Source organism: Symphalangus syndactylus, chromosome 24 (assembly GCF_028878055.3).
Source record: "Symphalangus syndactylus isolate Jambi chromosome 24, NHGRI_mSymSyn1-v2.1_pri, whole genome shotgun sequence".
Taxonomy (NCBI): Eukaryota; Metazoa; Chordata; class Mammalia; order Primates; family Hylobatidae; genus Symphalangus; species Symphalangus syndactylus.
The window spans coordinates 22,293,698-22,320,720 of NC_072446.2; the positions used below are offsets into that span (position 1 = coordinate 22,293,698).

The following is a 27,023-nucleotide window of genomic DNA, read 5'->3' on the forward strand; positions in this document are numbered from 1 at the left end:
TTTTGAAATTAGCCAGATGTGGTGGTGCTTGCCTGTAGTACTAGCTATTCAGGGGCTGAGGTGGGAGGATTGCTTGAGCCTAGGAGTTGGAGGCTGCGGTGAGCTGTGATTATGCCACTGCACTCCAGCCTGAGTAAGAAAGCAAGACCCTATATCTAAAAAAAAATTAATTAATTAAACTCATCACATATAATGGATTCTGGAGACATCAGTATAAACTCATGTTTAGCTAAACATGAATATAACTAGTTACACATGGAAATATTGATAACTGTGTGTATATACACAGGTTAGTATACACATAGATATTTCTTTGTTCCGTCAGCTGAAAAGGGCTAAAAGAAAGGATACCCCAGCAGCCACGAGCACACCCAGCACCCAGATCTTGGTTTCTAATACTGTTCTCTAATAAAAAGAACCAGGACTCTTTAGAGAAATGACTGATTCTAAGACTGCAGCAGGAAATATATAAGTTGAATGTGGAACAACTTGTAGTGCCAGAAAATATGAAAGGACTTCAAGAAAACTACACTGATAGGAAGTGGGCAGGAGCCAATTGAAAGGGCCCCCAATGGCCAAAGTTAGCACAATTCGAGCAAGAAAATAAATAAAGCAACCTTGGATTATAACCCAAAGTATAAATAAAGTAAATATCCATGAGTCTGTACTGATATAAATAAAATATTGAATAAATGGATAGGAATGAAGAGGAGAATCTCTCACGGACAAAAATTCCAAATAATTTACGCAGATGCTCCAGTGGAAAGGAGGGGAGATAACTCCTCATACCTCAGGCGTAGGCTGCACACAGCAGCTTCTTGCCAAAGAGTACGGTGTGGAAAAAGGAAAAAATAGCAACTCGATGGTGGAGAAACTTCACAAACACTACTCAGGCTAGGTGATCAATGTCAACAGCAACTGTTGGAAGTCACATTAACAGTAAGTACCCTTGATATGCTGTGATAAAAATGACATTTTACCTCTGAGATCTTCTTCCCCCAAACCTATAACCCTAATGTGGTCATACAAAAAAAACATCAAATTCCAATAGAGGGGCATCCTACAAAATACCTGACCAGAACTTCTCAAAACTGTCAAGGTCATCAAAAACAAGGGAAGTCTGAGAAATTGTTATGACAAGAGAAGCCTAAAGGGGCATGACAATTAAATGCCACGTGATACCCTGGATGGAATCCGGGGACAGAAGAAGGACATTAGGGAAAAATTAAGGCAGTCAGAATAAGCTTTGGACTCTAGCTCGTGACAATGTATCCACGTTGGTGCATTAATTATAACATAAAGGTAGGGCGCAGTGGCTCATGCCTGTTATCCCAGCACTTGGGATCCCTTGAAGCCAGGAATTTGAGACCAGCCTGGACAACATAGCAAGATCCTGTCTTTACAAAAAAAAAAAAAAAATACAAAAGTTAGCTGAGCATGGTGGCCCATGCCTGTAGTTTCAGCTACTTGGGAGGCTAAAATGGGAGGATTACTTGCGCCCAGGAGCTCAAGGCAACAGAGGAAGACCCTCCCTCAAAAGACTTAAAATTAAAAACTTGTAACAAATCTACCAAATTAATGTGAGATATGAATAATAGGAGAAACTGGTCATAAGGTACAATCTTTTCAGTTTTTCTGTACATTTAAAACTTCTCTTAAAAATAAAGTCTATCGGCTGAGCACGGTGGCTCATGCCTGTAATCCCAGCACTTTGAGAGGCTGAGGCGGGTGGATCACTTGAGGTCAGGAGTTCAAGACCAGCCTGGCCAAAATGGTGAAACCCCATCTCTACTAATAATACAAAAATTAGCTGGGCATGGTGGCTTGTGCCTGTAATCCCAGCTACTTGGGAGGCTGAGGCAAGAGAACCACTTGAACCTGGGAGGCAGAGGTTGCAGTGAGTTGAGATCGCGCCACTGCACTCCAGCCTGGACGACAGAGCAAGACTCCATCTCCAAATAAAAAATTAATAAAAATACAAAAATTAGCCCAGCGTGGTGGCACTGCACCTATAGTCCCAGCTACTCGAGAGGCTGAGGCAGGAGAATTGCTTGAACCCAGGAGGCGGAGGTTACAGTGAGCTAAGATCACACCACTGTACTCCAGCCTGGGCAACAGAGTGAGACTCTGTCTCAAAAAAATAAATAATCTATCTTAACAACTGGATTTTTTTTTCCAGTGAGTGTGTTTTTCCCACACTCTCATAATTCACAGAATGACTTTTTCACACCTGGTTGGAACATCTTCCACATTTGGTCTGTCATTCCGCCAGTCATTCTGTGGGTCCTGATCTCAGGTTTCCAGACCATGGTGGTTTCATTGCTGAGTTGACGCGACATGGTCCTTTGTGAAACCCGTTCTGTGGTGGAATTGTGTCTTGAGCCAATGGGCCCGTTCCCCTCACACCGGAGTTGTTTTTTGGCTCTTTCGTCCTGTAGACACCTATTGTTTACGTCAACATCCAGCAATGGCCATTGTCCAGTCAAAGCGTCAGGCATCATTATTCAATGTGGGTTACATTCCTTTCTTCCCTTCATCTTTTCCAGTTCTGTCACCTCGAGCAGCATCCCTGGGCCCTGGTGTCCAAGTCCCGATTCTGTCTGAAAAATGGCCTGAAGGCCTAACACAGGGCAGCCTCTACCTCAAAGCACCATCCGGTTTAACATCCCAGCGGTGCCTCAGATGAGAAGCCCTGTGGTAGGGTCCACCCGAAACCCCTGGCCCCCATGTCTCCTTCCTGGCCCCAAGGACAGCTGACACTGTCCGAGAGGAAAGGGCAAAGGGGAAGCACATGGCAAGACACTCATTTCTCAGAAAGTCTGGGTTAGGAGTCAGGGGACCTGGGTTCAAGTCTCGCATCTGCCTCTGACTCACAGTGTCACCTTTGGCCACTCACTTCCCCTCGTCTGGACCTCAGTTTCCTCATCTGGGAGTTAGTGGGGTGGACCAGCTGATCTCCCAGGCCTTCCCCAATTGGCATTGCACTGTTGAAATCAGGGCTGGTGATATCATGCCCCCTCCCCAGCTCACCTCGCTCTCACAACCAGCACTGAAGTCAGAGACCGTGACTGTCTTTGCAACTAACAAACTCTCATTTGTGTGTAATGCTCTGAATTTACATTCAACAAATGGCAAAGGCCTGTTACCTTTGTATTTCTTTCTAAAACGAAAGTCGTAGCCTGGCACAGTGGTTCACATCTGTCATCCCAGCACTTGAGGCTAAAGTGGGAGTATCGCTTGAGCCCAGGAGTTCGAGACCAGCCGGGGCAATGTAGTGAGACCCCATCTCTACCAAAATAAACAAAACTAGCCCCAGAGAAGTTGTGTGTGCAGGTGCTTTTCTTTAAGTTTCCTGATGCAAAGTTCTGGGCTGGAAGTGAATCACAGTGAGTTTGCATTTTGTGTCGTGTAGTCATTCATAACTTTGGTCTTTGTTCATAATAATTACCCTTGGAATGAAATTCAAATTCCTCACTCCTGCCTTCGAAGCCCCGCAGGGTCCACTCCCTCCCCTTCTCTCCAGCCCTCTCCCTTTCACTCTCCCTGTTCCAGCCACGGTGACCTCCCTACTGTTCTTTGACCCACCTAGCTTGTTCCCACCTCAGGGCCCTTACCTTTACCACTCATCCACCCCCAGCACCCTTCTCTTAGGTCACGCCTGCTTCTTGGAGGCCCTCCCTGGCTGTCCTGCTGGTCACCCCGCATCCCAGCTCTTTGCTTCATTTCCTTTACCACAATCTCAAATGATGCTGTTTACTCATTCAATGCCCATCTCTCCCACTAGACTGTCAGCTCTGGAAAGGCAGGGATTCTGTCCGCTTTGTTCTGTGATGTGATCCCAACACTCCCCCCAGGGCCTGACACATAGTAGGGTCTCAATAAATACAGGTTAAATCAATGATGGGGCCAAGCATACTGGCTCATGCCTGTAATCCCAGCACTTTGGGAGGCCAAGGAGGGTGGATCGCTTGAGCCCAGGAGTTCGCTTGAGCCCAGGAGTATTTTTTGTCGAGAAGGGATTTCGTATGCGAAAAATTAGCCAGGTGTGTTGGCACACGCCTGTAATCCCAGCTACTAGGGAGGCTAAGGGTGGGAGGATTGCTTGAGGCATTGGGATTGGTCAAGGCTGCAATGAGCCGTGATCACGCCACTGCACTCCAGCCTGGATGACAGAACAAGACCCTGTCTCAAATAAATAAATAACAAAATGAATGGATGAATGAATGAAACTGTGACCGTAGTCTGCAGCTAGACAGCTGGCATTTGTTGAGCACCTACTGTGCGCCAGCCACTATGCTGTTGTTCCGTCCCTGCGGCAGGTGGGTTGATGCTCTTCATTTTGCACGTGAGAAGACCAAGGCTCCCAGGCCTCAGAGCCCCAGAGCATGGAGCTGGCCTTGAATCCCGCCTGGGGACGCTGGTGTTGGGCTCCTTCCACCCTACTAAGTCCCCCAGTAAGAGAGTCACGGGGAGGAGAGCTGAGCGGAGCCTGCCCCTCATGCACACGGGCACACCTTGTCTAAGGCAGAACTTTCTAGACACCTCTCTGTCCCACCGCCTGGTGGAGCCCCTGTGGCCAGCATGGGAGCTGAGTACCCAGGCAGCCTGGCCTTATGCCAGTCAGCGCCAGGAACCAGCTTGGGGAGCAGAGTCAGGGCCAGCCCAGTGGTGAGTGACACAGGCCACTTGCCCCAAGGGGATTCCCAATGTCCACTGCGGCATGGGGAAGACCAGCGCACTGAACTCTCTCCTCAAACCTGCAGGGCAGGTCCCCGGGCCCCATGCAGAAGAGGGGCCAGGATGGCTAAACCAGGCTCGAGCCTACCCAGGCTTCAATCTGTGCCTCCATTTCCTAGATCTGAACACTGAGGCCCAGGGAAGTGCGGTATCTCAGCAAGACTAGAAGTAGAGTGGGATTAAAACCAGGAAGGCACTCATGGTTGTTTATGCACACGTGTGCACATGGGCATGTGTGGGTGGCTGTGTTCCCAGTGCCATCTGCACCAATGGTGTGTCCTCATTGGCTCACATCAGCCTCGTGTTCACAGCAAGCGTGTCCATGTGCACATGCCTCCCGCCTCTGTGCCTGTGCTTGTGAACCCATAAGATTCCTGGACTCTGACCCCACCCCCACTGTGTCAAGCTTGACTCAGCTGAGACTCAGTTTCACCATCTGCTCAGTGGCCCCAGAGGTTGTTGTCTGCTGGGGATAGGGGTCTGGGCCCCTGCGTCCCTCTCAGCCCTGGGCAGAGCAGCCTAAGAGAGCCAGGGAAGGCACCATGCCAGTTTGGGCCAGGGAAGAAGGGGGACAGAGGGCAGGAGCCAGCACAGGTTCTGTCTGGGAGCCCAGGGGCTCAGGCCCATGCCCACCTTCCCTTTGGGGTAGAGCTAGCCCCCGGGGCCCTGGCCTAGTCCTTCATGTCTCATGCTCTCAGCCTGGTGAAGGGAAAATCATTCCATGTAGGCCAGGCCCAGGGCCGGGTGATGCTGGGACACAGAACTGACTCCAGTACCCAGCACCTGCCCTCGAGAGGTGCCCAGGGTAGGCAGGGAGGTGAGCAGGTAAACCAGTCACCAAAAGACAGCCTGTAGTCCTGAGTGTGGATTTTCCTTTGAACACTTGTTAGCTGTGCATCCTTGGGCAAGTCTCTTAACCTCTCTGAGCCTCTATCTCCTCCCCAGGAGAAAACTATGCTCCCCACTCGGGGTTGGGTGAGATCCCAGCACAGTGCCTGGCACAGGTGGTGCTGCTGAGTCACATGGAGGCTTCCCTTATTTAAGGTCTGCTCTGGGAACCAGGAGGAGAGAAAAGACCAGGGGGAGGACAGATTCCCTCTGGGGCTGGGGAAGCCCCCAGCTCACCTCCCACCTCCAGAGGAGGTGCCACCCAGCCAGACCTGGACCAGTGACGGCAAGGTTGGCATAGAGAAGCCGGAAGCGGGAGGGCGGTCCAGGCAGAGGGCACAGCCCAGGCAAATGACAGTCATGTCTCTCAAGTCCAGGGTTCTCCTCATCCTTCAGGTCTCAGCAAAAGGCCACCTTCTCAGAAGAGCCCCACCTGTTCTCTCAATCTCCGGGACCCCATACCCCCACCTTCCATCAAAGCAGCAGGCTTATTTTCCGCTTTGAACTTATAAACAATCATGCTTGTTTATTATCTGTCTCCTCTGCCAAATTCCCCCAGGGTATGGACAAAGTCTGTCCTGTTCACTGCTCTGTCTAGCACAGCACCTGGTACACAGTAGAGGCTTAATAACACAGTGAGCACCATTTGAGCAAATTACTCCACCTCTCAGTGCCTCAGTTTCCTTATCTGTAAAATGTGCATCATAACAGCACCTACCTCATCGAATTGTAAGAATTCAATGAGTTACTATTCATAATGCCCTTAGAAATGTCATAAGAATTAAATGAGTTAATATCTGTAAAGCCTTAGAACAGTTTCTGCTTGTGACCACGTAGGTATTCTGCAAAAGTGTGTAAATAAAATATACAATGAGTGAATGAAGAGAATAACAGATAGATTACCAAGTTGCATAATTTGTAATGTCCTGGTTGATATTCACATTTCATTTTCTTTTTCTTTTTTTTTTTTTCTTCCCATAGAAGCAAGGTTTCAATATATTGCTCAGGCTGGTCTCAAACTCCTGGGCTCACGTGGTCCTACCGCCTCAGCCTCCTAAAGTGCTGGAATTACAGGCGGGAGCCACCATGCCTGACCCACATTTCATTTTCTTTATTACTATTTCCTGGCTTTTTATTTTGACAATTTTTAAGCCCATAGACAGTCAAATGATAGTACAATGATTGCCTCAATTTACCAGTTGTTAATTCTTCAGTCTGCGGGCTTTCCCTCTAGCTAGGTAAAATGAGAAAGATGCATATTTCTACTTTTGGGGGGCTTTTCTTGTCTGATCCATGTGGGAGCAAGTTGAAGACACCAAGGTAATTTACTCCTGAACTCATCAGCTGCTGTGATTTTTTTAAAATCTCTAACTCAATGGATATATGAATTCTCTGGAACCAATTGCAACCAGTTTCGTGATCTTATAAATCAATAATTCTACAAATCTACTAGTCCCTGAATCCTTGAACCTGAAAATATTTGGTTCTAGAAACCGTCATCTGCTGGTTCTCAGAGTCTGCACATGGCTGAGGTTCTGTCTCTCCGTGGTCTGGGACTCCCGGTACTCTCCCCCGAGTCTGCGGCTCTCTCGGCCCAGTCCTGATGATCCCCCCGTTGGTGCCTCTGTGCGCTGACTCCCACTTCCCAGAAGCTATTGCCCGGGACGAAGAAAGGGGAAAACCCAGCCGGTCCCAAGTCCAGTGCAATGCCAGTCTCGTGGATGCCAAGTGGCACAGGGGCCTGGGTCACAGGCCCAAGGATGGGACCCTGGCTGGGCCGCTCCCTGGGTGCCCAGACCCATCTCAGGCCAGCTGGGTGAGGGGCAGATGGGTGGCCCCCGCCTCCACCCTGCCCATGGAGCAATCGTCTGAGTCACCCCCACCTCATGACTCGCCTGCCCGCCACCACTAAGGCCTGTAATTACAGCTGCCTCCTCCTCCGAGGCTAGGTCTTATCAGCCCATCAGGGCAGGCCAAGGAGGGGGACGCCCTGGAGGTACCCCACAGATGCGGCTGGTCCTGGGGCTTGATGGCGTGCGATCTGGGCATGCCTCGGCCCTACTAGCCCCAAGCCCAGAGGCTGGCTCTAGACTCCCAGAACTCCCACTGTCCATTCCCCAAAACCCTGCCTCAAGTTCCACCATTCAACTCATCTCATTTTCCTGTTGAAGTGTAAACTGATCACTCACAAGACATTTCAGAGCAGATTTTCCAAAGACCCGGGGAGGGGATCAGCACTGCGTTAGGCACACAGGGAGCTCAAGGAAGACTCGGCAAAGCGCCACTATGGTTGCGGCTGTTGGTCAGACCTTGCCGTGGGTGCTGGAGAAGGGAGGAAAGAAAGGGTCTTGATGAAGGGACTGTCACTGGTGACTGGTTCTGGAAGGGAGGTGGAGGCAGCAGGCAGCAAACCGACCCTTCACCTCCTTACCTGCTCCCCTTGTCAGCTAGCTGCCTTCTGACCCTGGAGGGAGGAACTCTGGTTCCTATTCCATAGATGAGGAAACTGAGGCTCAGAGAAGCTTCACACCAACTCCTGTCCTCCAAGGGAAGGCAGCAGGGATCGTGGTGATGTTCTGGGAGTGGGTGTGGCTATTCCCAGGGAATGGGGATCCTCCCATCCCAGCAAAGGGGAGATACCAGCAAAAGACTATCCAGCTGCACTCAGACCTCCTGGATTCAAATCTGTAAAATTAGACCCTTAGACCCTCTGTGCCTCGGTTTCCCCAACTGTCAACTGGAGATAATAGCAAGGCCAACCTCATCTGGTTGTTGTGAGGATTAAATCCATCACGTAATAAGAAGCTTCCTGAAGGTACGTAGTAGGCTCTTTCCTCCCTCCCCTAGATGTTGGCAGATCCTTCCTTCCCTGAGTGAGTGGAAGATGGGGAGGCTGGGATATGTCCCACCTTGCCGGGGGTTGGGTGGCTGACTCTGTGCCCCCATCATCTCCGTCACCCACACAGGCTTCTGGGAAGCTGCAGCTGGTCCCCAGGCTGCCCCGACCCCTGGGCTGGGTCCCCAGGATCAGCACCCCCAACTCCACACCTCCAAAGACAAACCCAGACACAACTCAAGGCCTGTAGTGTGGCTGGTTGCTTTGCAATTATTAATAATTTCCTCCCTCCATCCCTCCTGCAGACCTGCTTAACCAGTCTCCCCACCAGCACGGAGCAGGCCTGACATTTGAACCGACTATTATTCTCTCTCCCTTCAGGGAGAAGCCAGGAGGGAATGTGGGCCTGTGTCTTGACGCTGGGTGGGGAGAGGCAGAGGCCGCCCACAGGTCCCCCTTTCAGTCCTGGGTGCAGCATCCAAGCTCCGCCATCCCCTGCAGCAGTGGGCTCATTGCCTCTTTCCTGAAGACCAGGAGAGAGAGAGAGAAAGAGAGAGGGAGGTTGGTTAAGCCCCTGCCAAGCAGCAGACAGGTTGGAAAATCTTCTGGCACGGAGGCAGGAGTGGAGGGTGGTTATGAGTCAAACTCAGGGTCTGGATTCCTGTCCTGGCTCTGCCCTTTCCTCGTTGTGTGGCCTTGAACAAGTCGTTTCACCTTTCTGAACCTCCATTTTTTCATCTGCCAAATGGAGTGATGAATTCCCACATTGCAGAATCCGTGAGGTTTAAAAAGCCCCAGGCCCAGTGCCCAACAGGGTACACGGGAGAACAGTTCTCTGGGTCCAGAGGCTGCTCACAACCAGGAAGCCAGAGGGGCTGGGCCAAAGTGACAGCCAGCACTGCCCTGAAGACAGAGTCCGTAGGCCTCCAGGGGACAAAGGCTGGAGGGCCAGTTCCATCTCCAGCTACATCCAAAACTGGTCAGTGGGGACAGGCCAGGGTATATGCCCCCCTAATTGCTCCCTGGCTCCATTAGTACCACGTGTGGCTCCTGCCAGAGAGGTAGGGAGTCCTGCAGCACCCAGCACACCCAGCCAGACCCAGAAAGGCTGATGCTGCCCCAGGTGCCCACCCTGGCTGGAGGGAGAAGGCAGCTCAGGCCGATGAGTCCTGGAGCGATGGGGAACAACTAAGAGCCTCTGAGCAGGGGCAGGACCTGAGCTGGGAAGGTCGAAAGGTCAAGATCCAGCATTTGGGACCTCGCCATCTATCCCTTTGACCCTTGTGGGATAGTAGAATGGCCAAGAGCCGAAGTTGCCTGGGTTCAAACCCAGGCTTCGATATTTGTAGCTGTGTTGCTATGAGCAAGTTACTGGGCTTTTCTGAACCTCAACTAACCTATCTATAAAATGGGAGTAGTAATAGCCTACAACTTTCAAGAGTTGAAATGCAGCAATGACTTGTAAAGTATGTAGTACAGTGCCTGGCAATTAGTAGGTGTTCAGTAAGTGGATGTTGATGGGAGTTTCTGCATCTACCAGGTAGTTTTGCTTATCATGCAGTTTCCTCTGTCTGGCAAGCCCATCTGCATACTTCTCCTCATAGGAACTCCTATGCATCCCTTAAGGCCCTGCCCAAATAGTCCCTCCCCTGAGGAGCCATCACTAACCCCTTACTTAAACAAACACAGGAAGCCCTTTCTTCTGGGCTCCCTGCCACCACATACTCCTCCCACAGCCTGGCCACACTGTCGGCAGATGAGCTGATGCCTGTGGGGCTCACCAGTGGATTACCAGTGCCTGCCTGGCGTGGAGAGCTGTGAATGAAAAGCTCCCCTCACCTTACTCAACTAAAAACAGAACACAAAAATCCCCACAGATGTGGAAAGAGCTTATAGTCTCCAGCCAAATTTTGAAAATTTTCTCAGGCCACCACCAGAGCAAAGGACAGTGCAGATCCCAATATGTAGAATTCGGGGTTGAAAATTCCTTTAATCAAATGAGTTATAATTTTAAAAGGGAAGGGAGCAGAATAGCATGTGGCTAGGTGAGAAGAATGAGGCAGCTCTGCATGCTGATCTAGAATAGTCTCCAGGATAAGTTGTCAAATAATTAAAAAAAAAAAAAATGAGGAGCAGAACACTGTAAGAAGCATATTGGCTACCATTTGTGTGGAAGTGTGGGAGGGAGGCAAGGACAACATGGATATTTGTTTGTATGTACATAAATTAACTCTGGCCAAAATAGCAGGTTAACAGTGGCTGCCTCTAAGGAGGGGGAGTCAGAGGCTGGGGGAAGGAGAGAGTGAGGACTTGCCTTTCATTCCATACCCCTTTCTACTTTTGGATTTTGTAGAATTTGCTCACCATAGCTACTCAAAAATTAGCACATAAGCACATGTTTAGGGCATTGGAATTCACATACTCCAGCAGCAGGCCCTACCTGATTCAGGAACACTTTTCAGCACCCCTGACAGGCTATCCTACTTTGAATGCTCCCAGTGATGGGGAGCTCAGTACTTTACCTGCCAGCTAATCCATCCAAAGGGTAGCTTGGAAGGATGGATTTGGGCTCAGTGACAGGAAGCAGGAATGTGCTTCTGGAGCCACACACGGGTGCCTCTTTCTTGCCCCTGACAGTGGGCAGAGATGTGACTTCCTGCCTAGGAACCTGCTCAGAGGGCCTGCCTGTCCCTGGGCCCAGGTGGGAGGTGGGCAGGAAGGTAGGGTGTGCTCTGCTGTGACTCAGGCCCCACGGGTGCCCAGAGCACAGCCAGCTTCCCAGGACACAGCACTGTGACTCAGGGCCACACAGCAGGGCCAACCCAGGTGGCAGCTGGCGGGCCACCAGCACACCCGCACCCTCCCCAGCCTCAATCCCCAGCAGGGCCTCTGTTGCCAGCACAAACCACCTCGCTCACCGCTGTCCCCATCCACAGAGGATGGGATGGGGAGATGAAGACCCTGGCACCAGACAGCCTGGGTTCAAATCCTGCCTCTGCCATTTGCTGGCCGAATGGTCCAGTGAACCTGAGCCTCAGTTTCTCCATCTGTACAAGGGGTGAGCCATGCTGCCTCGTCTTCCTCATAGCGTTGCCGTGAAGACGCTGAGTTCATCCGAGAAAGGCTCCTAGATCAGCCCCGGCAGAGTCTTATGCAAATGTAAGCCATTATTATTGTGGGTGCCCAGCCAGATGTGGGGGTCACTGACATTGGAGCCTCGAAGGAAGCTTGGGTGCCTCCGCTCACCCTTCTGGCCTGGTCAGCAGGCCCAGGAGGAGCAGGCCTCCTGGGGCACCTGGCCTTGGGAAGGTTCAGGGACTCTAGGTCCCCCTGCCAGGTTATGAGCCCCATGAAAACAGAAATTTTTCCCTCTCTCATTAGCGGGGCCCAGTGCCTGGTCCTGGTGCCTGGGATAACGGCTGGCACACAGGCAGAGTGAGCTTCACAGACCTGCAACGCATGCCTTCACACAGGGCCCCAAGCTTGGATTAATGCCGTTACCTCTTGAAATTCTTAATTCTGAACAAGGACCCTCACGTTTAATTTTGCACACGACACTGAACATTCTATAGCTGGTCCTGTACAGAGTTGACACCCAGTACACCTTTTGGAATGAATGAATGAGTGCCGCCCCTAGGTGTCATTTCTCTCATTTTACCTCTGAGGATCATGGACTCCAAGCCCTCTCTTAGCAGGAGAACTAAGGCTCATGAGCTGAATAGACTCACCCAAAATCATCCAGCAGGAATCCAAACCCAGGCTTGTCAGGCCCCAAAGCCCCAGATCCTGTGGCCTCCTCCGACATGTCAGGGGCAGCTGCTCTGTGCCCAGGGAAGCCACAGAGCAGTGGATCTCAGGGCAGTGAGGCCAAACAGCAAGCTCTACCCCGCTATCAGAGCTGCTCTGCTTCCCTTTTCTCAGCTGGGGAAACTGAGGTCCAGCTCAGGGTAGCACAGGCCCAGCTTGGCAAGGGTGCCTGCCCAGGAGGCGTCCTGGCTGGGTGCCCGGACAGGGGGCGGGGGCCTCTGTGAATCGCTCCTCAGTCCCCGCCGACCACAAGCGGGTTGGGTGAAAGGCGGCTGCTCCCCGCCCGCTTCCCCGCCAACGTGGGCCCGAACAATGGGCCTTTGTGCCCGGCGTGGGCGGGTTGTCAAGGTGCGCAGCCCTGGCCCTGGGCCCTGGCCTCGGCCTCCATGAGGGCAGAGGGGCCAGGCCAGGGGGTCTGCGGGGGCCGGGAAACCCAGCAGAAGAGAGAGCAAGTCTGAGATTCTCACAATGAACGAAGGCCAAGGCACAGGGAAACAGCGATCGGCACCCAGGGTCACACAGCACAAGGACATCAGCAGCAAGTCGGGAACCCAGGACTCCAGCCTCCCTCTCGCTGTGGCCTGAGTGTCCCCGCTGCAGCAAGGGGCTCTGGCATCCCTGCAGCTGAAACCTCCCCTCAGGAGGTCAGCAGGGCCGGAATCATTCCTCTTCTCCCTTCTCACACTCCCATGCCATGTCTTCCTTCCTCAGGGGCTCAGCCCAACACCCCCCCATCTCTGGGAGGACCCCCCAGATGGCATCAGCCACAACATTGCTCGGAAAATGTCTCCTGTCCACAGGTCCCTCCTGACCGGCTCTTCTCCCCAACAAGATCGTGTGCCCCTTGGGAAGCCACCTGGTCAGGTAGGCACTGCCATGAGCCCATGTTACAGGAGAGAACTGAGGCTCCCAGCCAGGCAGGGCTCACTCCAGGTCTACATCCTGGATGCAGATGACCCTCACCTCTGTCCTGTGTGGGAGCCACAGGAGGAAGGTGGGGACAAAAGACCAATTCCTGCTGTTTAGCCACCCACCTTCTGGTGGGAAAGGCAGAGAAGTCAACCGCAATAGTATTAGTAACAAGAGTCTACCAGGTATTGAGCATCTAGTAAGTGCTTTATGTCCAAAATCTCATTTCATCATCATAAAATTGCTGGGAGGCAGGTACTACTTTATCCCCATTTTACAGATGAGGAAACTGAGGTTCAGGTGAAGCAACTTGCCCAAGGTCAATCAGTTAATAAAGGGGTTCAAATCCTATCCAGGTCCACTGAATGTCTGTGCTCACTCAACCCGCACACCCGTCTTATCAGGCAGGGTTGATGTTCCCAAATTACAGATGAGGAAACTGAGGCTCCAAGCAGCAAAGTCACATGCCCAAGGTCACACAGCTAGGAGGTGGGAGCAGGGATTTAAACCTGGGCTTCTGGCCCCCAAGTCCCCTGTCTTGTTTCTTTCTTCCCCCACCATAACCAAGTTCCCTAAATGTCCCTTGAAACTATCTGTGCCACCAGCCCCTCGTCCCCATCTCCTACCACGATAGACCCAATGTCCACCCTGCACCTCGGCCAGTCCTAGCTGGCCACACTCAACACATAACAGATATTCATGAAAAGCCAAAAAGAGAGTCCCAGTTGGGAATAAGCTAAATGTCCCGGAGCAGGAGCCTAAGGAAGAGCACTGTGGTCTGTCCCCACGACAAAGCCCACAGGAACAACCAATAGATGCACCCGAGCCACTCCACCAACAGGGACAGAGCTCCAGAACAGAACATCGGGCGGAAAAAAGTAGGATGCAGACGCAAATTTACAAGGGACGCCAACTGTACAATCCCACCCACAACCCTAAGCAGCTCCCCGAATCCATCAGGGATTCCACGTGTGTGTGTGTGTGTGTGTGTGTGTGTAAAAGTCTAAAGATGTCCTACAACTGCTTTGGGAAACTGACCATAGCTACAAAAACCAAACGTGCATATCTCATCATCTAGCAATTCCATTCCTGGATATAGACTAAGGGAAATGCCTGCTTATGTCTACTGTCGGATGTGTAAGACAGGGTTCACAGCAGCACTATTCAAAATAGTGGAAACTGGAAACAACCCCCATCGCTGTTGACCGTAGGGTGATTCAACATACTGTGGTCTAGTTAAACAATGGAATACTCCACAGCCATGAAAAGAGACACAAAACTTGGATAGACCTCATTGGATGAGGTTAAGTGAAAGTGCCTGATACAAAAAAGCACAGACTGAATGGGCTCACTTATGTGAAGCTCAAGAATAGGCAAAACCAATCTATCATGATAGGAATCAGACCAGTAGTTACCTTTGAGGGGAGCCCCTGGAGGCTAGGAACATCTTGATCTGGTGTGGTCCCATGACCATTAAACTACAGTTAAGATTTGTGTGTTTCAAGGTCAGGAGATGGAGACCATCCTGGCTAACACGGTGAAACCCTGTCTCTACTAAAAATGCAAAAAATTAGCCAGGCGTGGTGGCACGGGCCTGTAGTCCCAGCTACTCAGGAGGCTGAGGCAGGAAAATCGCTTGAACCTGGTAAGCAGAGGCTCATTTGCAATGAGCCAAAATCGCACCACTGCACTCTATACTGGGTGACAGGGCGAGACTCCATCTCAAAAAAAAAAAAAAAAAAAAAAAAAGATCTGTGTGTTTTACTGTGTGCATTTACACCTCCATCAAACCAGGTGGATACCTTCATCAAACCAACAAAAGAAGGATAAAGACACACAGGGAAATCATGAGTATCGAATCTAGGTTGCAGTGACTGGTTTTTTTTGTTGTTTATTTTTTGTTTTTTTTGTTGTTTTTTTTTGAGAAGGAGTCTTGCCCTGTCGCCCAGACTGGAGTGTGGTGGTGCAATCTCAGCTCACAGGTTGCAGTGACTTCTAAGAGAGATCCTTCTGGGCAGGGATATGGGGGGATCCCCTATATTGGGGTGTTTCCTTTTAAGGAAGAAAAGAACACAGAAGAACATAAGTTTCCATGCAGTTGAGTGATAGCTGCGTGGAAACTTCTGTTCTTATCCTTTAAATTTTTTTGAATAGTAAAACATTAAAAATACTGAGAATCAAACCAGAAACAAAGCCTATTTCCACGGCTTCTCCTGCTCCAGAGCTCACAGTGGCTTCCTCCTGCCTCTGGGCTGTGGCCACCCTCCTTTGCATGCCATTCGAGGTCTCATCCTGGGCCTCAACCCGTCTTTCCAGCCTCTCACTCACCCATCCCCACCAGCCAGGCTGGTCTCCTCACTCTTCCCCTAACACGCCTTAAACATTCCCATCTCCACGCCTTTCCTCCCACCTGGAATGCCCTCCCCATTCCTGTCTACTTGCTCTGTGCCAGGCACCGTGCCGAGTGCTGTAGGCTATTAACTCCTGAAATCAGGGGCTCGGCCATGGGGAAATTGGGGCATCGCTTGCAAGCACAAATAATCTCCATCATCACCCCCCAAAGCCACCCAAGTAAACCAAGTAAAAACAGTAGTGCTGCTAAGCCCACAATTTCAAGACAAATCACCCCATAGCCCGACCATCCCCTAAGACCCTCCAGTATAGAAATTCTGGCCCACCACTGGATTTAAAACTCTCATCTCTTGGGATTGTGTCTTTAACATTCCCATTTTACACAGGGGGAAACTAAGGCTTAGAGAGGGCAAGTAACTTGCTTGAGACACTCAGCAAAGAAAGACTGTCTTTCTCCTGAGATCTTTTCCTCCTCCAAGATCTCCCAATCATGACTGACCCCCAAGGTTGTCCCTGCCTCAGGGCCTTTGCACTTGCAGTTCCCTCTGCCTGGAATGTCCTTCTCCCAGCTATTCCCAGGCCCAGCTCCTTCTCATCATTCTAGTCTCTAAATTCAGGCCAGAGTCGTCCTCCCAGATCCCCACCCTCATCCCCAGTGTAAAGCAGCCCCATGCCTTTATCACACAACCGCAACTTAGCACTATACAACTGTTCTGCGTGTTTATTCACTCATATCCATATCATCTGTCACATGCACACCCTCCTAGAACATAAGCACCAAAAGGCGGAGATTGTGTCTATCGTGTTCAGTGTTGTGTCCCAGGGCCTGGTGCTGTAGGCATTTAGTAAACGAGTTAGAAGAACACAAATCAGTGGCTGTGCCTTCCCAGGGCCATGCAGTGAGGAAAGGACAGAGAAGGGGATCAGTGACCAGCTGAGGCCAGATCTCCACTGAATCACTCAGCTCTGTTTAGGTCCAAGGCTGCATGGGGTCCAAAGAAACAGGAAAGAGGCCAGGCGTGGTGGCTCACACCTGTAATCCCAGCACTTTGGCAGGCCAAGGCGGGCGGATCGCTTGAGGTCAGGAGTTCGAGACCAGCCTGGCCAACATGGGGCAACCCAATCTCCACTAAAAATACAAAAATTAGCTGGTGTGGTGGTGCACGCCTGTAGTACCAGCTACTCAGGAGGCTGAGGCAGGAGAATCGCTTGAACCTGGGAGTCACAGGTTGCAGTGAGTCGAGATTGAGCTATTGCACTCCAGCCTGGGTGACAGAATGAGACTCTGTCTCAAAAAAAAAAAAAAAACAAACAAAAAAAAAACACAGGAAAGAGAGGCAACCCCCAGCAGGGCCCCACAGCCCTGCAGCTCCAAGCCACTACCCACCAAATGGGCTGGAAAAGCCCCACGACCCACCAAAAACATAATTTTTTGTTACTGTTTTTGAGTTTTTATAATAGTATAGTTTTGCTTTTCTAGTATTTTTAATTTTTAGTTTGCAGTTTTATCATTGTAGTTAGCTCCATTTTTCCCAATGTTTAGCATTTTCATAGATGCTTGCAAAGCTCCTATGGCCAGGTGGAAATGAGGACAAAAACCCTGAGAGACAGGAAGAAGGAGACCGAGACAGAGGAAGCGCGCGGTGGCGGAACAGAGAGAAATAAGCGGATATGAAGAGACAACGGGGCTGAAGAGACACAGGGAGAGTGACAGCGACAGAGACGGAGAGAGCAGAAACCAAAACTCAGACAGATCTGACTCCCACATCGCCTTCCATAGCGTGAGCCTCCATAACCGTCAAAATCACAGGGCTTAGTGAGCATTTGCTAAGTGCGGGCACTGTGCTAAATGCTTTTCTGTGAATGATCGTGCTTGATTCTCACAACCACCCTGTGAGAGGAGGGATCCTCTCATTCCTTGTTTTGAAGATGAGAAAACCGAGGCACAGAGAGGTTGGCCGGCTTGCCTTCCATCACACAGCCAGCAGGCGGTGAAGCCAGGTGTGACCTCAGGCCTGCCCCAGACCCAAGGCTGAGCCATTCTCTCCAGTCTTGGGGTGTCTAGGTTTGTTTTAGGGCAGCTCTTCTCAATTTCAGCTGTGCTGGCGAATCCCTTGCGGACTTGTAAAAATGTCAATCCTAGGCCGGGCGCTGTGGCTCATGCCTGTAATCCCAGCACTTTGGGAGGCTGAGGCAAGTGGATCACTTAAGATCAGGAGTTTGAGACCAGCCTGGCCAACATGGCGAAACCTGTCTCTACTAAAAATACAAAAATTAGCCAGGGATGGTGACGTGCACGTGTAATCCCAGTTACTCGGGAGGCTGAGGCAGGAGAATTGCTTGAACCAGGAGGCAGAGGTTGCGGTGAGCAGAGATCACGCCACTGCACTCCAGCCTGGGCAGCAGAGCGAGACCCCATCTCAAAAAAGAAAGAAAGAAAATGTTGATCCTGATTTAACAGGGTTTTGGGGTGGGGGGACCCAGACCCTGCATTTCTAATAGACTCCCAGGAGGCGTCAATGCTGGGGCTCCCAGGCCACACCTAGAGCAGTGAGGATCTAGAGGAGTCCAGTACTCTAGGACCCTTTGGCCACACCAGGGACAGGGAGAGCCCGGGAGCCTCCAGCCAGTCCAGCCACCATCCATACCCATCCAACCAGTCTAGCCACCATCCATACCCACAGGCCTTGGGGTCATGCTGGCCCCTGCGGTTCAGTTTCCCCTTCTTGGTACTTCCTGTTGATCCCGGGAATTCCCCATAAGCTGACTGTCCTGCACACAAAGGCGGCTGCACAAAGATGTTCATTGTGGCATTGTTTATAGGAAGGGCAAGTTGGAACCACCTAAATGTCCACCAGTAGGGTACTGTTAAATACACTTAGGATCTGTGCAGCTATTACAAATGATGGTGGCAGCCGGCCACAGTGGCTCACGCCTGTAATCCCAGCACTTTGGGAGGCCGAGGTGGGCAGAATGCATGAGCTCAGGAGTTCAAGACCAGCCTGGGCAACATGGCAAAACCCCATCTCTACAAAAAATACAAAAATTGACTGGGCATGATGGCTCACACCTATAGTCCATCTACTCGGGAAGCTGAAGTAGGAAGATGGCTTGAGCCCGGGAGGCAGAGGTTGCAGTGAGCCAAGATCATGCCACAGCATTCCAGCCTGTGCAACAGAGTGACACCCTGTCTCAAAAATAATAACAATCCTAAATAAAATGATGGTGGGGCAAAATTCAAAATATATATAACTTTCTTTTTTTTTTTTTTGAGACAGAGTCTCACTCTGCCACCCAGGCTGGAGTGCAGTGGCATGATCTCGGCTCACTGCAAGCTCCGCCTCCCGGGTTCACACCATTCTCCTGCCTCAGCCTCCCGGGTAGCTGGGATTACAGGCGCCCGCCACCATGCCTGGCTAATTTTTTGTGTGTGTATTTTTAGTAGAGATGGGGTTTCACTGTGTTAGCCAGGATGGTCTCGATCTCCTGACCTCGTGATCCCCGTTGACGCAGCAATTCCACATCTAGGATGTACCCTATGGATATACTTGCACAAGGACACAGAAAGCTTTCCACCAGGCTCTCTGTTGCAATTCATCATGGCAAAAGCCTGCAAGCCACCATCACTAAGGAACTAGCTCTTTACATCCTGCTCTGTGTCCACCATGGAACGCCACACAGCCTTGAAAAAGGAGGGTGCTCTCTATGCACTGATATCATCAAGGTCTACTGTTGCTGAAAATCACAAGGCACAGAACTAGTGTGCAGAGTCCTCTGATATCTGTAAGAAAGCAAAGCAAATACATGCTTTTGCCCACATGTTCACAGAACCCTTCTGAAAAGCAACACAAAAGACTGTCAAGGTGAGGAGCTGAGAGGGTGAGGACAAACGTAAGAGGGAGACTGGCTTTTCACTGCACACTTGTTGTACCTTTGGTATTTGATGCCACATGGTATTACCTATGGACAAAATGAGTTAAAGTTAAAATTTATACACGATGCACAAGTGCTCCATTTGTGGATGTAGGAAAATGCTTGTGATAAATTATTGAGAGAAAAGAAGATGGCCTAATTTATATAATGCATGATTCACATATATCCATGAGCTATCTCTGTAAGTATATCCAACATATCTCTGTAGCTATAGAGAGAAATGTCTAAAAACTATCGGCAAATTAGCAAATGAAGTTGCCACTATTCACGCACTATATGCGTTGATTCATTTCCTCACAACAACAGGGCAAAGTGGACAGACTGCTATTATCATCATCGCACAGATGAGGAAACAGAGGCCCTAGAAGTGAAGTTACCCGACCAAGGGCTTACAGCCAAGGGGAGGCACAGCTGGGATTTGAACCTCGACCACAGGGCTAGAGATCCCTGTCAATTGCAAATTGGGTAGTGTCTCTTTTTGCTTTGAATTTTCAGCGTTCTTAAAAGTTGAGCCAATGAACCCAAATCTCTCTCTCCTTCTACTGCCACTTTACTTTTAAACAAGACTTTTCAGAAAAAAAAACCCTAAGAACATCCCATGTCCCCCAAGTCAGCAGCCCCCGTTTCCTGGCACTCACATCCCCCGGGGAATTCCCCTGGCAGCTCCTGGTATAGGAAACCATGAGAGTGGTTTTTAAAAAGAGTCAAGCAATGCAGTGAGCCGAGATCGTGCCACTGTACTCCAGCCTGGGTGACAGAGTGAGATTCCAACTCAAAAAAAAAAAAAAAAAGGAGTCAAGCAAGAGCCGGGAGAATGTTCCATGTCCCAGATAAAAGGACACCAAAGAGATGTGCCACCAAAGGCAGGGCCTAAGCCTTGGTACCAGAAAAATAAAGAAAAAAAAAAAAAGATGAAAAACGGTTATAAACAGCACTTTGGAGCAGTTCCAGTCATTTGAACATGGCCTGGAGACTAGGTAATGTAACTGAATCAATGCTAAATTTCTCAGGAGTGATCTCGGCACTGTGGTTACATGGGAGAACACCCTTGTCCTTCAGAGGCACACGCTGAAGTAATTAGGGTGAAAGGTAAGGATGTCTGCAACTTACTCTCAAACAGCTCAGCAAAAATCACACAGAGGAAGACCAAGAATGCACATGGGGCCAGGTGTTCGCAGTTGGGGATTCTGGGGGAAGGGACACTTGGTGGCTCATTGTGAAGTTTTGGCATTTTTCTCTAAGCCTGAAATTTTTCAAAATAAAAAGTTGGGGGAGATCGGTGGTTGCCAGAGGCTGGGAGTAGGAAAGGGATTGATAACAAAGGAGGCACCAAGGAACTTTTTGCTGTGATGGAATATTCTGTATCTTGATCATGCTGGTATACAACTGTATACGTTTCTCAAGATTCATAGAACTGCACACCACAGAAGGGTGAATCGTGCTGTATATAAATTATATATCCATAAAAGTGACTTGAAAAAATAGTGGGAAAGACAAAGAACCCACGGGGCCCCCATGGGCTCTGGGTCCCGCCTTGATCCAGCCTCACCTGAGCCTGCAGTGGCCCCGAGGATTCAGTAACACAGAAGGGCTGCCCTCCTGACCCCAGGACCCACAGCCTGGCCTTGGGGAGCTTCCTCCTAAACCTGCCTGGCCTGAATCCAGAGCCTCGGTGCTTCCCCAGGGCCAGGAGAGATGCACTGAATGGCTTCCTTGCTGGAAGAATCCTGGAGAAAGCAGTCTAGGTGCCTCTCGCAAAGCACTGGCAACCTCAGCGGAGACAAGGATCACTGCGTCCACCCCACCACCACCGGGTCACTGCCAGAGCTGCACAGGCCCAGAGGAAGAAAGCGACTTGCCCAAGGTCGCACAGCAAGTCAGGCAGCTCTGATATAGATGGGTCATTCTGAAACTAAAGCTCTGAGCCTGAGATTATCCCATCCAACCACCCCTATTTCTCAGGTCAGAAGACTGAGGCCCAAGTCTGTGCCAGAGCACAGATTAGCAGTGTCTCCAGAGCCCCAGGTGCTGCCAGCATGGTGGGTCTTAGTGTGGTCCCCACAGGCTGGGCAGTGGGGGGCCTAGGAAGGTGGGATGTGAACCTCCATTCCTGTCTGTCATCCTCTGTCATCTCCACAATCCCCTCCCAAGCTTCCTTTGCTCCCACCCATCAGGGCAGAGGGCTGGACACAGGGGCCAGTTGGGGGTCCCACACCTGCCCACCCCCCACCGCCCTGGGGAGCGCCCACATGGCACGGAGCCATGGATTCTGCCCAGCCCACGAAACTCACCTCACCCAGAACCTGTTTCAACTCCTCCAGCTCTCCTTGGCAGCCGCGGAGGCCTCATTAAGTGATGCCAGCGCCTCCCACACACCCCCGAAGAAGGGGAGGGGGCACTGCCCAAGCAATGGAACTCTATGGCCCCATCGGAGGCCCCATGCCTCCCCCAGAGACCCCCAGGTCCGGCGATGGGCACCACAGAGACACAATGCCCATGCCAGACTCCGGCTGGGAAGCAGGGGCCTCGATGTGAGATGCAGTCTGGGCCCTGCCACCCCTCTCCCTGGGCAGGCCTGCCTGGGCCCCGGGGTGCTGCTTAACCTCCTTAATTAACCGGCAATGATTAAGAGGCCACCTTGGGAGGCCCCTGAGGCCTCAAGGAGGGCTGGGGGCCTGAAATTGGGGGCAGGGCCCCCCAGTCATGGCAGGCTCAGAGACTTCTCCCATGTGGAACAGGGAGAAGGGGCCCCCACCCTGCACCTCAGGGTTCAGGGCAAAATAGCCCATCCTTCCTGCATCAGCTGTGCGGCACTAGGAAAGTGGCCTTACCTCTCTGTGCCTCGGCTTCCACCAAGAGGGAGGGCAGGGAGGGTGGCAGTGAGACTTCATTAATGACTGTTTGTGAGAAGGTCCCAGAGATGCCACTGATAACAGGCCCGGCTATTATTCTGGGAAGGCATTGAGGAGTGTCTGAGCCCATAATTACCGAAAGGATGAAAACAGTGGAACAGAGAAGCCTCGCCCAGCCCTGCTCGCTGCCCCCAACACCCACCCTCCTGCCCTGGCAGGGGCCCCTCCTCCGGGCAGGGAGACCCGGGAGAGGAGGCCTCAGCCCCAGCCTGGGCCAAGGCCTGCCAGTCCTCCTCTCCCCACCTACATTTTTAAACTCTTTCCATCCATTCCTTCACTCATTCATTCATTCATCCCACGAATGTTTAAGCACCTACTGTGTGCTGGGCTGTGGGATACAGGAGGGAACAAGACCCACAGGGATCCTGCCTAGAGTAGCTCTGTCCCCTGCAGGAGGCAGGAAATAGACAGGAAAATTCCAGCAAGGAAGCAGAATATTGAAAAGCAAAACAATGGGGTGATGTGATACATAAGAAATGGGGGGCTTCAGTTCAGGTGCTCGGGGAGGCCACGCTGAGGAAGTGAGGCAACTTTAGAGTAGAGGACCCACGGAGGAGATGGGGCTGTCATGAGGAGAGTGTTCCAGGCAGAGGGACAGCACGTGCAAAGGTCCTGGGGTGGGAGACTTGTGCTGGAGGAGGCTGGTGCAGGGGCAAGAAGGCAGAGTCATGGGAGGTGAGGCCAGGGAGGCAGGGGAGGCTGGGGCAGATCCAGCAGAGCTTCTTGGGGCACAGTGAGGAGCCCAGATTGCATCCTCTGGACAGAGGGCAGCCATGGGAGAATTCTCAGCATTGGAGGGACAAAGGTGGGATCCTCTCCCCGCAGCAGCATACAGGGCCATTCAGTGCACACACGTTGAATCAAAATCCCAACGATGGCCAGGCACAGTGGCCCACACCTGTAACCCTGCCACTGCCCAGCACTCTGGGAGGCCCAGGTGGGTGGATCACTTGAGGTCAGGAGTTTGAGACCAGCCTGGCCAACATGGCAAAACCCTGCCTCTACTAAAAATACAAAAATTAGCCAGGCATGGGGGTGTGTGCCTGTAGTCCCAGCTACTCGGGAGGCTGAGGCAGGAGAATCACTTGAACCCGGGAGGCGGAGGTTGCAGTGAGCCGAGATCATGCCACTGCACTCTAGCCTGGGCAACAGAGCGAGACTCTGTCTCCAGAAAAAAAAAGTCCCAGTGGCTGAAGACCCCAGTGATACCACCTACCTGTCTGTGGAATATGTTCCTACCTGTGGCTCAAATCCTTCCTTGGGCCTCAGTTTCTCCCTTTGAATAGTGGATGCACACTCCAAACTCAGGTAGTGATGATGATTTAAATCCCCACAAACACAGAGAAAGAAGGCCCTGAGCACCTACTGTGTGCTGGGGGCAGGGGCCAGCCTCCAGGAGGCACCTGCCATGGGCATTTTGCACAGGATATCTGGCTGCCCCTGAGGCCTCTGGAGCACCAAAGCCTGTGTTCAAGTCCCAGCTCTGCTCCTTAGGACGTCTTGGCCTCTATGGGCCTCAGTTTCCTCATCTACAAAATAGGGTCGATAATAATACCTACCTCATGGAATCGTTGTGAGGATTAGATTCGTTAATACCTGTAAGGCAAGGAAACAAGGCCTGGACCAGAATAAGTGCTCAATTTCTGGTCATTTTTATGGTTAATTTCCTAAACTGTCTCCTTAAGCTCCCCACCTGTCTGCTCCCCACCAGCCCCCCAGCACTAGATTTCTCGGCTCTGTCCCTACACAATAAGTCCAGTCTCACCTCTCAACTCTGTGCATCCCCCAGCAGCCAGGGAGGTGTTTAAAATGACACTTCTCTGCTCAGTACTGCAGTGTCTCCCCCTGTCCAGGCCAGGTCCTCCCTGGGGGATTGGGCCTGTCCCCCAGCCACGCTTACACCATCCTTATCCTCCACTCCTCCCTCCAGCTGGAGCAACCTCTGGGTATCAGAGGGTTCCATCCACCCTGCCTCGGCCACTTTGCACATGCTATTCCCTCTGCCCGGGACACCCTTCCTCCCACTGTTCTGCCTGCACTGACTCTTCCTTCTGTGGGGAACCATCTGGGGCTTTCTGGGGCTGCCACAGGCTGCTCATTCGGTGCCCTGTGCTTCCCACATGACAGCACCTGCTGAAAGGACATGTCAGGGTCCCCACTTAGACTGGGAACACCTGGAGGCCAACTCCTTTTCTGCAAGGCTTGGAGGCTGTCTGGGGAAGGCAGGTGGCAATTACAGTGAGGGCCTACAGTGAGTCGAGACAGTTGAGGTGAGTCGAGTGAATACAGTTGACTTAAACTGACTTTAACCAGGTGCAGTGGCTCAAGCCTGTAATCCTAGCACTGTGGGAGGAGGCCAAGGCAGGAGGATCACTTGAGGCTAGGAGTTTGAGACCAGCCTGGACAACATAGTGAGACCCTATCCCCACAAAAAATAAAATTAAAAAATTAACCAGGTATAGTGGCATGCACCTGTAGTCCCAGCTACTCAAGAAGCTGAGGCAGGATTCCTTGAGCCTGGGAAGTCGAGGCTGCAGTGAGCTATGGTCTTGCCATTGTACTCCAACCTGGGTGACAGAGCAAGACCCTATCTCTAAAAAGGTAACAAATAAGTAAAAACTTGGCCAGGTGTGGTGACTCACGCCTGTAATCCCAGCACTTTGGGAGCCCAAGGTGGGCAGATCACCTGAGGCTGGGAGTTCGAGACCAGCCTGACTAACATGGAGAAACCCCGTCTCTACTAAAAATACAAAATTAACCAGGTGTGGTGGCACATGCCTGTAATCCCAGTTACTCGGGAGGCTGAGGCAGGAGAATCACTTGAACCCGGGAGGCGGAGGTTGCAGTGAGCCGAGATCAAGCCATTGCCCTTCAGCCCAGGCAACAAGAGTGAAATCCCGTCTCGAAAAAAAAAAAAAACTGGTTGTAAAAGTTGAGATGAGGTGTGTTGAGGAGCTGGGTGGAGCTGAGCTGAGCATTCAACAGAGCAGGATTGACTTGAGCTGAGCTAAGGTGGGTGGGATTGCAGTGAGTGGCGCTGAGGTGAAGTAAACTGGGGTGAACTGAGGTCAGCGGAGCTGAGCGGAGGTGAGGTGAGTTAAGCAGAGTTAGCTGGGTTGAGTTGAGTCAGGTTGAGGTGAGTTTTCACCTGAACTGCGCTCTGCTGAGTGGAGGGGCGCAGGGCTGGTGTCAGTTGTGCTGATGAGCTGGGTTGTGTCAAACTGAGCAAAGGAGGGTTGAGTAGAGACACATTAAGCTGAGTCAAGTTCAACTAAACACGATGAGTGGAGTTCTGTTGAGTTGAATTCAGTTGAGGTATTGCGTAGATTCAAATCAAGTTAAGGTGAGTTTGTTTTTTTGTTGTTTTTTTTTTTTTTTGAGATGGTGTCTCACTCTGTCACTCAGGCTGGAGTGCAGTGGAGCCATCTCCGCTCACTGCAACCTAGGCCTCCCGAGTTCAAGCGATTCTCCTGCCTCAGCCTCCCGAGTAGCTGGGATTACAGGCGTGCGCCACTACTGCCCAGCTAATTTTTGTATTTTTAGTAAAGACAGGGTTTCACCATGCTGGCCAGGCTGGTCTTGAACTCCTGACCTCAAATGATCCACCCGCCTCGGCCTCCCAAAGTGCTGGGATTACAGGCATGAGCCACCGCACCCGGCCTATCTTCGCTTTATACATAAAAAAATTAAGATTTTTTTACCCCATAAGAATTAATTTCCACCCCTGTGGGGGCAATGTCACCTCCACACACACCCACCCAAATGCCCGAGAGAATGCCTCAGTCAGGCGGAGCAGAGGCAAGGAGAGGAGGGATCTGTCTACAAAAAGGATCTGTTTTGACTTCCTGGAGGAGGCAGTCTCTGGTGTGGATTGTGATCACCACAAGGCTAAGGCCGAGGCCAAGGCCAGCCCAACCTCAGCTGGAATTCTCCTTCCACCACGCCCTGTTTCCTTCTCCCCTCCTCCAGCCCCATTTCCTCACCTGTGAAATGAGATCTAGTAACAGAAGAGACAACAAACGCACAGGCCCTGAAGCAGGTACCAGCTCGGCATATTGACTTTAGCTGAGGGAGGTTCCTGTGGCTGGAGGGGTGAAAGGGAGAGGAGGGGAGGTCAGTGGAGCTCCATCACATCGAATCTTGCGGGACACGGGCAGGAGTTGAAGTCTTATCCTGAGGACAATGGGGAGCTATGGGAGGATTCTGAGCAGGAGAAGGATGTGTCCTGCATAAATGAAGCCTCTGGATGGACCCTGAATGGACGCCCCAGGGGCCCAGGACAGTGCACCTAGATGGCTGAGCCAATTGTCCATGCTCTGGCTGCAGGGGGCAGAATCTGAGGTTCATATTCACAGCCTCCTTTTTGGGAGACAGAACATCTGCCTTATACAGCAGAAAATTCTCCACACATAGGAAGGAGGTTCGGATTCTGGACAGTTGGAAGAAATGCCTCAAAACGCCCAATAGTAACAAGAAATAAACAATTGGACAGAGTACTATGGGGCTGGTTGCATAGAGGGAAAAAGGCCCAGGCCAGGCCTCTTGGGGTCTGCCCCAACCCCAAGACCCCAAGCCACCTCCCATACATACAAAGCTACTCCCTGGTCCCTAGTCTGGGGTGGCAGGCCCTGAACACTGCTGGGTCCCAG

General features: G+C 51.4%; 1 long non-coding RNA gene across 1 annotated transcript; it reads left to right on the forward strand.

Annotated features, from left to right (window-relative positions):
• The first annotated feature begins 12,671 nt into the window (after positions 1-12,671).
• Positions 12,672-17,250, forward strand: LOC129474331 (uncharacterized). The gene is made up of 3 exons (XR_008654520.2): positions 12,672-12,912; positions 13,069-13,132; positions 17,073-17,250. It is a non-coding gene; the product is annotated as an uncharacterized lncRNA (long non-coding RNA).
• The last annotated feature ends 9,773 nt before the right edge of the window (positions 17,251-27,023 follow it).